The 12,547-nt window shown below is 38.7% G+C and overlaps 1 pseudogene; it reads left to right on the plus strand.

Moving 5' to 3' along the window:
* The first annotated feature begins 2,514 nt into the window (after positions 1–2,514).
* Positions 2,515–2,582, plus strand: LOC138845097 (U6 spliceosomal RNA; annotated as a pseudogene).
* The last annotated feature ends 9,965 nt before the right edge of the window (positions 2,583–12,547 follow it).

A 12,547-nucleotide genomic window follows, 5' to 3' on the forward strand; every position in this document is an offset into this window, starting at 1 on the left:
ACAGAACCTAATATGGTTGAATGTAGTCATCTCATTATATTATGGAACACCAGAAGTTCTTTCTGCCTCTTTGATTTTTGATACCTATTATCCAATCCCCCTCTATCCCTAGCTGCTTCCCTTCTCAGCCTCTAGTAATCACAGTTCTGTGTTCAGATCCATTATTTTCTTTCACTTCCACATGTGACAAGGACCAGGTGACATTTGTGTTCCTGCTTCTGGCTTATTTCAATTAATTTAATAATATTTTGTTCTTTTTTTGTATCTAAAAGAGGTTGCCCTGTCCATTGTTTTTCACTGATGGACAGCTAGATTGGTTTCAAATCCTGGCTGCAGTGAACTGTGTTATAGTGGCTGTGTTATGGGAAAATTGCTGTATCTTTGATATGCTCTCCTCCTTTCCTTCTAATAAAATTTCCTTATTATATATAGCCAAGAGCAAGATAACTCTCACATGGTAGGTCAATTTTTATCTTATTTGAAATTTTTGTTATTTATTTGAAAGAGTTACAATAGAGGTAGAGACACAGAGAGGTCCTCCATCAGCTGGTTCACTCTACAGATGACTACAAAGGCCAGAGTTATGCCATTCTGAAACCTGGAGACAGGAGCTTCCTCTGGGTCTCCCACATGGGTGCATGGGCCCAAGGACTTGGGCCATCTTCTACTGCTATCCCAGGAGATAGCAGAGAGCTGTATTGGAAGAAGAGCAGCTGGAACTAGAACTGGCACCCAAATGGGATGCTGGCCCTTCAGGCCAGGGCTTTAACTCATTGCACAACAGCGCCGGCCCAATTTTTATCCTTTTTAAGGAATGACCATACTGTTCTGCATAACATCTGTACTAACTTGTGTTTTCACCCACCATATATGACGGTTTTCTTTTCCCATGTGCTCTCTAGCATTTGTTATTTTTTATCAGTTTGGCATAAAAATGATATAGTATTGTTCACGTTTTTGTGTATTTTGAAATCAGTTAATTTGTTTATTAAATCTTTATTATTTGAAAGGTGGATTTAGAGAGAGAGGGAAAGACATAGATAGCTTTCATCCGCTGGCTCACACCCCAGAGAGTTTCAACAGTTGAGCCTGGGGCATGCTGGAGTCAGGAGCTTCATCCAAGTCTCCCACATCAGTGGCAAGGACCCAAGTCCTTCGTCCATCTTCTGCTGGTTTCCCAGGTGTTTAGCAGTGAGCTAAATTGGAAGTGGAGATTCCTAAACTCAAAGTGGAACTCAGATGTTATGCTGGCCTCACAGATTGCAGCTTTCCCCACTTGGCCACAATGCCAGCCCCTCTATCAATTTAATTCCTCAAAAATAGCTCAGTAATGTTGGCATCTATCTCATTTTGTTTTTTCTCTGTTATTATTCAACTTATTGATGTCTTATTTTTGTTCACATTATTCCTCTCAATTGCTCTACCTGAGGTGAGTAGGGCTGCTGTGTTGCTTAAATGAAGTGTATGCTTTAGATTACTCATTTAATGAGTGCATGTCATTCACATAGCACTTCACTGAAGTTCTACTATGTCCCAAATCCTCTTCTAGGCACAGAATTTAGACCACTTTTCTCTTAGGCCCAGATCTTGCCTTTAACATACTACTTGGAATTTAGTAGCTCATGAAATCTGCAGACTGCATAAATGAATGAATATCTTAAGGGCTGTGCTTTTGTGGAGGAACTTCATAGGAGACTGAAGGAATAAAATAAATCAAAAGTATCCACAGTATATAGAATGTATACTATTTTACAAGTCACAGAGAAGAGGAAGAAGAAGGAAAGTAGTAAGACTAGAAAGTTTGTAGCAAGACTAACAGGCGCTGGTCAAGAACTTAATAAGCACATTAGGAAAGCAGTAAGGTTTCTTTTTTTTTGAGGAAAAGTTTTTATTTCTAGTGATGAAATTGGCAACAGAACATTATGAAAGTTTAAAATTACAAAGAGAAATTGTCTATAATTAATAGATTCAAAATTTGACAATCAGTGAATATCATTATTAGTCATTACCAACAACAGTTATTGATTTGAAAGGCAGAGTGACAGGAAGAGGGAACCACTGTTTCACTCCCCAGACACTTGCAATAGCCAAAGCTTGACCAAGCCAAAACCAGGAACTGGGAATTCATTCTGGATGTCCCATTTGGGTGCAAGGACCCAAGCACTTCTGCCATCCTCCGTCTCCTCCCAGGGTGCACACTAGCAGAAACTTGCCTCAAAGCAGAGAAGCTACCACTCAAGCCAGGCATTTGTATATGGGATGTGGGTGTGTGGTGGTGATAGCAAGCCCTCATAGATAAAAAAAAAAAAGACAAAGTTATTTCTATGCCAAGGAAATTACTCTGTAGTCTTTCTCTTATAAACTACGTATTGCTGAACCTAGATAATTTTTCCTTTATTTAACAATGACATGAAAATGTCAGTTGAGTTGGCTTTCCTGAAGACCTTGTTTCTTGAATATTAGTGGCTAGCTGAGATAAATTCTTTTCATCTCTTTCTCGCTTCGGCAGCACATGTGCTCGCTTCGGCAGCACATATACTAAAATTGGAACGATACAGAGAAGATTAGCATGCCCCTGCGCAGTAAGGTTTCTTTACCTCCCTGTAGACTCTGCTCTCCAGAGGTGAACAGGGTCCTCTAAACCCACTTGCTGCACACACAAACACCTGAGTGTTGTATTCTCCCACAGGTGTTGGAGACTGATATGGTGCTCTGATTTATATTTACATAATGGCTAGTGACATCGGGCATATTCACATGTTTTGACCATTTACATTTCTTCTGAGAAATGTCTATTCAGATGTTTCTTCACTGTATTTTTTGGAGTTTTTCCAATTCATGTAAATGTTCTGGAAATCTGTAAACATTCAGAGTTTTAATTTTTCCTGCCATCTGTTCATTGTATCTACACTCTGATGTTTACTTTGTTGTGAAGAAGTATCTTAGTTGGATATTGTCGCTCCCCCTCTTCGTGGAGGAATGACACTAAGCCCTGCCTAGGCTTCATATCCGAGTCACGGCACCATTATGTCGCTCCCCCTCTTCGTGGAGGAACGACACAGGACCCTGCGCTGTTCTTTCGTCTGCTCGGCCCTCCCCGGGTTTGCTGCTGGTTCTTCCCGGGTTGGCTACTGTCCCTTCCACCTCCGTGGAAGGGGAGTTCCCCCTGGCCGCATTCCCCACTTCCGCAGGGGAGCGGCACACTGCCGGCCGGTTCTCTCGGGGGCTGCACGGGTTCCCTTAGATGTTCCCCATAGATGTTCCTGGTGCGTGCCGTCTCTCCTCCTTTATAGTCCTCTTCCGCCAATCCTAACTCGGCTGCCCACACGCCAAGTACGCTGCTCTCTAATCAGGAGCAAGTCCTACAGTTAATTGGTTGAACTGGAGGCAGCTGTGCGGAAGCTGTTTACTTCTCTCCCAGCGCCATATTGTGGGAGAGCAGATGCATAGAATAAGTCTTAATTCCAGTAACAGTCTAGTCCGGGCTGCTCCCCACAGATATACTCAAATGTCTCTGTTTTTATTTTTGTGACTATTGCTATTGGAATCTTACCCAAAAGCTATTGTGTGTTGACAATATTTAGAGTTCCCCTATGTTTACTTGGGTTTGGGTCTTATGATTACATTTTAATTCACTATGAGTTCACTTTCACATAGTGTAAGAGATGTTGGAGTCTCTTTTCAGGCTTCTACATATGGATAATCAAGTTCCTCTGCACCACTTGTGAAAGAGATTCTTCTTTCTCCAGTTCATTTTAGTTCCTTTGTTAAATATGAGTTGCTGGTAGAAATTTGGGTTTATTTCTATGCTACCAAGTCTTTTCCATTGAACTATGTGTCTGTTATTATATCAGTGCTAACACTTCTTCTTTTTTTTTTTTTTTGCAGTTTATTTATTTGAAAGGCAGAGTTACAGAGAGGTAGAGGCAGAGAGAGAGAGAGGTCTTCCATCCACTGGTTTACTCCCCAAATGGCCACAATGGCCGGAGCTCTGTTGATCTGAATCCAAGTGTCAGGAGCTTCTTCCAGGTCTCTATGCAGGTGCAGGGGCCCAAAGACTTTGGCCATTTTCTACTTTTTTCTCAGGCTATACCAGAGAGGGGTATAAGAAGTGGAGCAGCTGGGAAACATACTGGCACCCATATGAGATGCCGGCACTGCAGACGGTGACTTTACCTGCTTTGTCATAGTGCTGACCCCTGTAATATGTCTTAAAATATGGTGTGATGTCTCCAGCTTTTTTTTGCTTTATAATATTGCTTTAGATGTTAAGCATCTCTCATGTTTCTATGTGAATTTTAGCATCATTTTTTCTAGCTCTGAGAACATCGTTGGTATGTTGATTGGGATTGCATTGAATTTGCAAATTGCTTTTAGTAGTATGGATATTTTGGTATTATTCTTCCCATTCACAAACATAAGTTTTCTGTGAGACTGTCAAAAAGCCTTGACAAAAATTGGACTTTATTACACAAAAATTCATCACTTTTTGGGATCATTTAAATCCATAATTTTGCACTAATATTTGATAAATCATTAAAGACTTTGAGCATTTTAGTAGGAGAAATTAAAATATTTATCAATTTATTCAAATATTGTTTAGATGTGATATTCAAATATTGTTTAGAGCCATTGTCTGTATTCCCTCTAAATTAGGATCTTTTTGCTTTTTGCCTGTTAAACTTGTCCCTTGACTCAACAACCCTTTTTAATGTAATGTAAACTGAAAATGTCATTTCATAAGCTAAAAAAAATGACAAAGAAGGAAAAAGAAGGGAGGGAGGTTGAGTATATAATTATGTTCTCCGAATTTTTTCTATAAAACATATTGAATCATTTAAAAGCTAATTAAAATTAAACTCAAAATTGGACCATTATGACTAATATTTAAAAGAAGTGATTAAAAACTGTAGATGTCTTCAATTTTGATTATCATTCTTCTTTAGAATATCTGAAAGAAATCCGGTTTCTCACTTTAAAATATACCAGTGTGTTAGAATTCAGTATTAAATGACTTTGTTTAAAAGTGTTATTTAATCTATTGCTTTAAGTAGTAATACTATGGCCATTGTACAACAAAATCCTTATCATTTTTCATAAAACAGAAAGGGCCTTTAAAACATCATCACTAAAAATATTAAGAGACCTAAAATATAACATTCTTAAAACCCAAGTGATACCATTCAAAATTTTCAAATATGCAGGGATAGTTCGTGTCAAGTAACTAAATAATTGTGAAGTGTATATATGGAATAGCTTCTATAAATTCTTTTGGCAAGGGCTGGCACTGTGCCATAGTGGGTGAGGCTGCCACCTGCAGTGCTGGTATTCCATAGGGGCATCAGTTCAAGACCTGGCTGCTCCACTTCCTATCCAGCTCTCTGCTATGGCCTGGGAAAGCATTATAAAATGGTCCAAGTCCTTGGGCCCCTGCACCTGTATAGGAGACCAGGAAGAGGCTCCTGGCTCCTGCCTTCCAGTCAGCACAGCTCCAGCCATGGAGGCCAACTGTGGAGTGAACCAGTGAATGGAAGACCACTCTCTCTGCCTGTCCTTCTCTCTCTGTGTAATTCTGACTTTCAAATAATATAAATAAATCTTCAAAAAATTCTTTTGGCAAATAGATGAAGCTACTTGTTATACATTTCAAATAAATAGCAAACATACTAGAAAAATATATTGAATAAAATTTAAGCAACTCATAGCTATACACAGAAATTTCTCACCATAACAACATAGCAACCACTAAATTTCCAAATTCAATTTTCCACAACTTAGAATCTTTAACTCCAGAAGGAGTACAAAATTGACAGAACAGTGGCCTATGTATCAGGATACCTAATGCTAATACAGAATTATCCCTGCCACAACTTACCTATGTGACCTTGAACAGTTCACTTAACTTCTCTGGGCTTGGCATTTAGCATCCTCATGTGATAAAGGAGGCTTGGATAAGATCAGTTGTACTCTATCTTGAGACTTCAATGATCTCTCAGTTTCCAAACAGGCACCTTAAGGGAAAGTAAACCTTTAGATCAAAGCTTACATTTTTAAATATAAATATATTTTAAACTGTTTCTACAACTAGTACAAAACAACACATTCAAATGTGTACCATGCCACTTTTCAATATTTGGGAATAATTAATGCATCATTTTAGAGCATTGTCTTGAGGCCAGTGCTGTGGTGTACCTAGTAAAGCCACTGCATGCAGTGGGGGCATCCCATATGGAGGCCGGTTCAAGTCCAGGCTGCTCCACTTTCCATTCAGCTGTCTGCTATAGCCTGGGAGAGCAGTAGGAAGTTGGCCCAAGTCCTTGGGCCCCTGAATCTGCATGGGAGACCCTGAAGAGGTCCTGGCTCCTGGTTTCAGATTGGCATATCTCTGACCTTTTAGGCCATCTGGGGAGTGAACCAGCAGATGGAGGACCTCTCTCTCTCTCTCTCTTCCTCTTGTTCACTATCTGTGTAACTCTGACTTCCAAATAAATAAATAAATAAATAAATAAATCTTTTAAAAAATCAAAAGAATATTGTCTGGCACACAGTGAACCACTAAGTACAAGATATTATTAGTAATATTAGATGGAAATGTTGAAATAAACTAGGCAATAAGCCTTAAGATGCAAATTAATACCAAGAAATATAATCTCAAATTTCTGTGTTCAACAAGGTAGTCTCTTTTCACTACTAACTTTATACTGAATAAGATATTTTGATATTTTGTTAAGAGTAAATTTATCGGGGGCCAGCGCCGTGGCTCACTTGGTTAATTCTCCACCTGTGGTGCTGGTATCCCTTATGGGCAAAGTGTTCTAGTCCTGGTTGCTCCTCTTTCAGTCCAGCTTTCTGCTATGGCCCAGGAAGGCAGTGGAGGATGGCCCAAGTGCTTGGGCCCTGCACCCGGATGGGAGACCAGGAGAAAGCACCTGACTCCTGGCTTTGGATGGGCACAGCTCCAACTGTGGCAGCCATTTGGGGAGTGAACCAATGGAAAGAAGACCTTTCTGTCTTTCTCACTGTATATAACTCTACCTGTCAAATAAAAAATTATTAGTTTTTCATAAAAACTGCAGTATTGAAAAGGTTCCAAAATACCTCTAATTCTAAATGTCTGTGACTGCTAACTCATTAGCACATATTGCATTCTTTACATCTGGGTAATCATGACAATTCACTTTTAAATGATTAACAGATCTGCTGTTATATATAAATACATGCTTTTCCGAAAATCATACAATAAGCAGGCTACATACTGTACTTCAAGTAAAACTGCCATATCCAGTCCTACAATTGTAAATAAGACAGTTTCAATTGTTCAGCATTATCAATTATAAATTCCAATCGTGTAGCAATACTCATAAGAATTTAGGGGGCCGATGCTGTGGAGTAGCAAGTAGAGCTGTGGCTTGCAGTGCTGACATTCCAATTGGGTGCCAGTTCAAGTCCTGGCTACTCAAATTACTATCCATCTTTTTAGGCAAGTAAGACTTACTATCCAGCAGTAGAGGATGGCCCAGGCCCTTGGGCTCCTGCACCTGCATAGGAGACCCAAAAGAAGCTGCTGGCTCCTGGCTTTGTATTGGCAGAGCTCCAGCCATTGTGGCCAAATGGGGAGTGAACCAGTGGTTGGAAGACTGCTCTCCCTCTCTCTCTTTCCTTCTCTGTGTAACTCTGACTTTCAAGTAAAATAAATGAATCTTTTTTTAAAAAGGATGAAATAAAAAGGAAGATGAAGATTACAAAATTGTTTAATTTTTTTAATAAATATAAATTTCCAAAGTACAGCTTTTGGATTACAGTGGCTTCCCCTCCCCAAAACATCCCTCCCACCCATAATCCTCCTATTTCCTGCTTCCTCTCCCATCCCAGAAGATTACAAAATTGTATGAAGGACATTTGTACAGTAAACAAATATACTGATTTCCAATGCAATATTTGAATACTTGAAGCAGGAACGCTAAGTACTTCTTTGCCAAAATAACATGTTTTGTCCAGTGTAAAACCCATTTGCCATCCCAATACACAAAGGGATTTGGGGCAATAAGGAAAAAAGAAGTCCACACATGCAGAAATTTTAAGCAAAACAAAATAGAGAATGTATTTAGTTTCATGAAAATCACACAAGAATTAATAGTATTCCACCCATTTGCAACAAATATTTTTAAGTTTAATGAATGAATAAATTTTCAGTTACATAGCAGAAAACTTCTACCCTCTCCCATAAAACTGAAAAAGAAACTTTTTAAAAGTAAAAACTGATGAAAGAATTCTGCAATACATGTTAATGTTAAGTAGCCCAGCAGAGTTTATTTAGAAATACAAACACACACACAGAAAATAAATACATTAAAATCTTACTGAATAGTCCAGTAATAGTTCAGGATCCAATATGTGTGCAAAAGATTCTGGATTTCCCAGTCACTTTGTATAGGAAATGATGTGCTTTGCTATGTAGCATGTACCTTTAGATTCCTGAACACCTCCACTTTGCTTCTTACCCTGAGTCCCAGCAAATACAGGAACACAGCTGTTGAGTCATTCATTTTCTGGATTTGGGAATATCAAAGAATTAATGAGTATAGAAAGTTGTACAGCAAAGACCAAGAATATCCAAGGGAGTTCAGGAAAATCAATTGAACAAGTCAAAATACTATGAATGTATACTGAATGCTCTGTTTTTAATATGTCTTACTTACCTAAAAAGACATGAGGGCTATTGCTCTCTCTCTTAATACAACTAAGGAGAAGATATCACCAATGCTCAAGAAAAATGAATACACAGCAGAGCTAATACAAAATCCCAAAATTCCAAAATAGAAAAACTGGATATGCACTCCTTACACACACCCTGAAGTGGCAATGAAGGAGAACAAATCTAAAATTAGAAAAACTTCTTTTTTTAAAGATTTATTTATTTATTTTAAAGTCAGAGTTGCACAGAGAGAGGCAGAGAAGAGAGAGGGGTCTTCCATCCACTGGTTCTCTCCCCAGTTGGCTGCAATGGCCAGAGTTGTGCCAATCCAAAGCCAGGAGCAAGGAGCTTCTTCCAGGTCTCCCACATGGGTGCAGGGGCCCAGGACTTGGGCCATCTTCTACTGCTTTCCCAGGCTTTAGCAGAGATCTGGATCCATATGAGCTGCCAGCACTGCAAGTGGTGGCTCTACCCACTATGCCACACCATTGGCCCTGAAAATTCTTGTCAAATTAAGAACATTTAACCTTTGTTTTAGAATGAATTATTAAAATATCTAAACTGGGGGAATACATAATTTCTTTCTTTAGAAATCAGAAGAGAAAAAGAACACTTCAAGCCTACTGTGACACCACACAGAAGGAATGGAGAATCATGACCTCAATTAGCCTAGGGACAGAATAAAAGGGAGGGAAATAGGAACAACAGAATTAAGATGAATAAGCTTTGAGAGCTGAGGGAATCTGAATGTAAAGAAAAGGCATACAGTTAACTGAAACAATAGAGATAAGTCTGAGAGGAAAAAACATTGTTAAGACATATTAATGGGGCCAGAGCTGTGGCTTAGTAAAGTAAAAAAAAAATCTCAAATTTGTTTTTAAATTATATAATTAAAAAAGATTAAAAAAAGATGTTCAATCTTAAGTCTCTACAGCATAAGATATACATCAATTTTCCCAGGTTCTATTTGCATTTATTAACAAAGTTTCATGGGTATAATCACTAAAGTGGCTCCAATAAGTCTTTTTATAAAAATTATTTTTTATTTTGACAGGCAGAGTGGACAGTGAGAGAGACAGAGAGAAAGGTCTTCCTTTTTCTGTTGGTTTACCCCCTAGTGACCGCTGCCGCCAGTGTGCTGCGGCTGGCACATGGCGCTGATCCAAAGCCAGGAGCCAAGTGCTTCCTCCTGGTCTCCCATGCAGGAACGGGGCCCAAGCACTTTGGCCATCCTCCATTGCACTCCTGGGCCATAGCAGAGAGCTGGACTGGAAGAGGAGCAACTGGGACAGAATCTGGCTCTCCCAGCAGGACTATAACTTGGTGTGCCTGCACCGCAGGTGGAGGATTAGCTTATTGAGCCATGGCGCCTGCCTCCAATAAGTCTTAACCTGGGATGCAACTAAATTTAACAAGGATACTCAATAGGAATTTTAGAAGAATTCCAAAATATGTATCAGAATAAAAATACTTTACTTGGTACATCTCTTTTTAACTATACTATTGTCTAAATTTCCAAATGTCAGATGTACTAAAAAAATCCCCAAAGCAGCAGAGTTGGTCCGACATGATGAGGAATAAAATAAAGAAAATGAGAATTCGCAGATCCCAGATTAAAATAACCAAGAAGGTCCAATAACAGCAAACTCAATGTCTTCATACACTAACATTTATTACCTCAGATTTATTTAACAAAAAGGTGATTATTCCAGCTACATCCCATTAGGTAGCCCAATTTTACCTGCTAAATCCATTTAAAAAAAGCACCTCATGATATATTACTAAAATCATATTGGTATATGCCATCCACCATGTCCACTGTACCTTATACCTAATGTTAACAGATTTGATGAAAATCAGTAGATAAATGATGTGTTTTAACCAAGTGTGGGAAATGTCTTTTGTTCAACGTTTTTCCAAAAACCCCTCAGTCTCAGTTTGCCTTCACATTGAAAAGACACTTCTGAGGTTTACTAATCAGTCCAGCTTCTTCGGGCCTCCCTCCAATGAAAGGGGCTAAAATCCATCAAAATAAACTCTAGGTACTGTCCTTGTGCTCCCTGTGACTTTTTCACTCTAGGGGCTCACAAACCTTCTAAATTCTTTAGATCACCTGTGATGTCCATTAGTTCTCAAAGACTATGATGCAAGTAATTTCCCCTCTTGGAACCTTGTTATTAACTGTGCTGTATGAGAAATGAAGTCTCCTACACACCTTGTGCTTACGATTCTCCAAACCATGTTGCCTGCTAGGACTTTGGCCATGAATATAGGACAGCAATACCTGAACATGATTACTGAGATCTCCTTAATAAAGGATAGACTGGGACCAGCACTGTGGTGCAGTGGTGTAATCCTTTACCTGCAGTGCTGGCACCCCATATGAGCACCAGTTCTAGTCCCCATTTCTCCTTTTCCCATCCAGCTCTCTGCAATAGCCTGGGAAAGCAGTAGAAGCTGTTCCAAGTGCTTTGGTCCCTGCCAAAATGTGGGAGACCTGGAAGCTCCTAGCTCAGATTGGCCCAGCTGCAGACATTGCAGTCATTAGGGGAGTAAGTGAGCATATGGAAGACCTTTCTCTCTGTCTCTTCCTCTCACTGTCTGTAAGTACACCTGTCAAATACGTAAATAAATTCTATATATATATATTTACATTTATTTATATATATTTATGTATATAAATATATTCATATATAAAATATATTATGCTTTATCATATAATATATTATATAATATATAATAATTATAAACAGATAATATTATATAATTTACTATAACTATTATATATATTATATATATATATTATTGAGATGACTTCAATAGCCAGAGTGTGGCCAGGTTGAAGCCAGGAGCTCCTCCTCCAATGTGTGTGGCAGCAACCCAGGCACTTGGACCATCTTTCACTGCTTTTTCAATCCATTGGTATGGAGCTGGATCAGAAATAATTATATATTTATATATAAATAAATTCATATATAATATTTATATATAATTATATATTATATATTTATGATAATTATATGTAATTCCATATTATGTATAGAAATATATAATATATATTATAATATATAAATATATATACGATGGATCAAAATGCGGCATTCTCCATTTGGCAGAAGAGACAGGCTCCAATATCTACTGTCTATGTCAGTATGTCAGTATAATGCAGGAGGTAACCCCTCTACCAAATAAGAAAAGCTATTTCAGTTCAGCTGGACATCATTCTGCTGACTGTTGACCTTATTACTGTTAGTCTGGATGCTTTCATTGGTTGCAATCCAGAGACCCAATTTTCCCATAGATATAAACATCAGCAAACATGAAAATTTGGTAAGAAAAGCTTAAGCTCAGAGTTATGATTAATAACTATTTTAACAAAATTTCTCAGAACCCATCTAATCCAAACCTTGGACAATTGGGAGCTGTTGTACTTAGCCCACCCATAATCAAAATGGATTCTAAATCCTTCAACTGCAAGGAGAGTATCATAGACATTAATGCTCCAAACGGATCCAGTTCCCTGCTAATGTGTCTGGAAAAGCAGCACAGGGTGACTCAAATATTGGGGCTCCTGCACCCATGTGAGAGACCTGGAAGAAGCCCCTGGCTCCTGATATCAGTCTGTCCTAGCCACAGTCATTGCAGCCATTTGAGGAGTGAACAAACCAGGAGGAAGATCCATCTCTCCCACTCTCTCTTTCTAGTGCTGCCTTTCAAATTCATAAATAGACCTTTAAGAAAGTCGATCACTTCAATAAATTTGCCATTGCTCAGTCATGATGACTTTTACTACCTTAAATTCTTTTTCAAAAGATTTATTTATTGGAAAGGCAGAAAGAGGAGCTGGTGGTT

The sequence above is a fragment of the Oryctolagus cuniculus genome, chromosome 13 (genome assembly GCF_051225735.1).
Source record: "Oryctolagus cuniculus isolate XC-2025 breed Fujian yellow rabbit chromosome 13, ASM5122573v1, whole genome shotgun sequence".
NCBI classification, from domain to species: Eukaryota; Metazoa; Chordata; class Mammalia; order Lagomorpha; family Leporidae; genus Oryctolagus; species Oryctolagus cuniculus.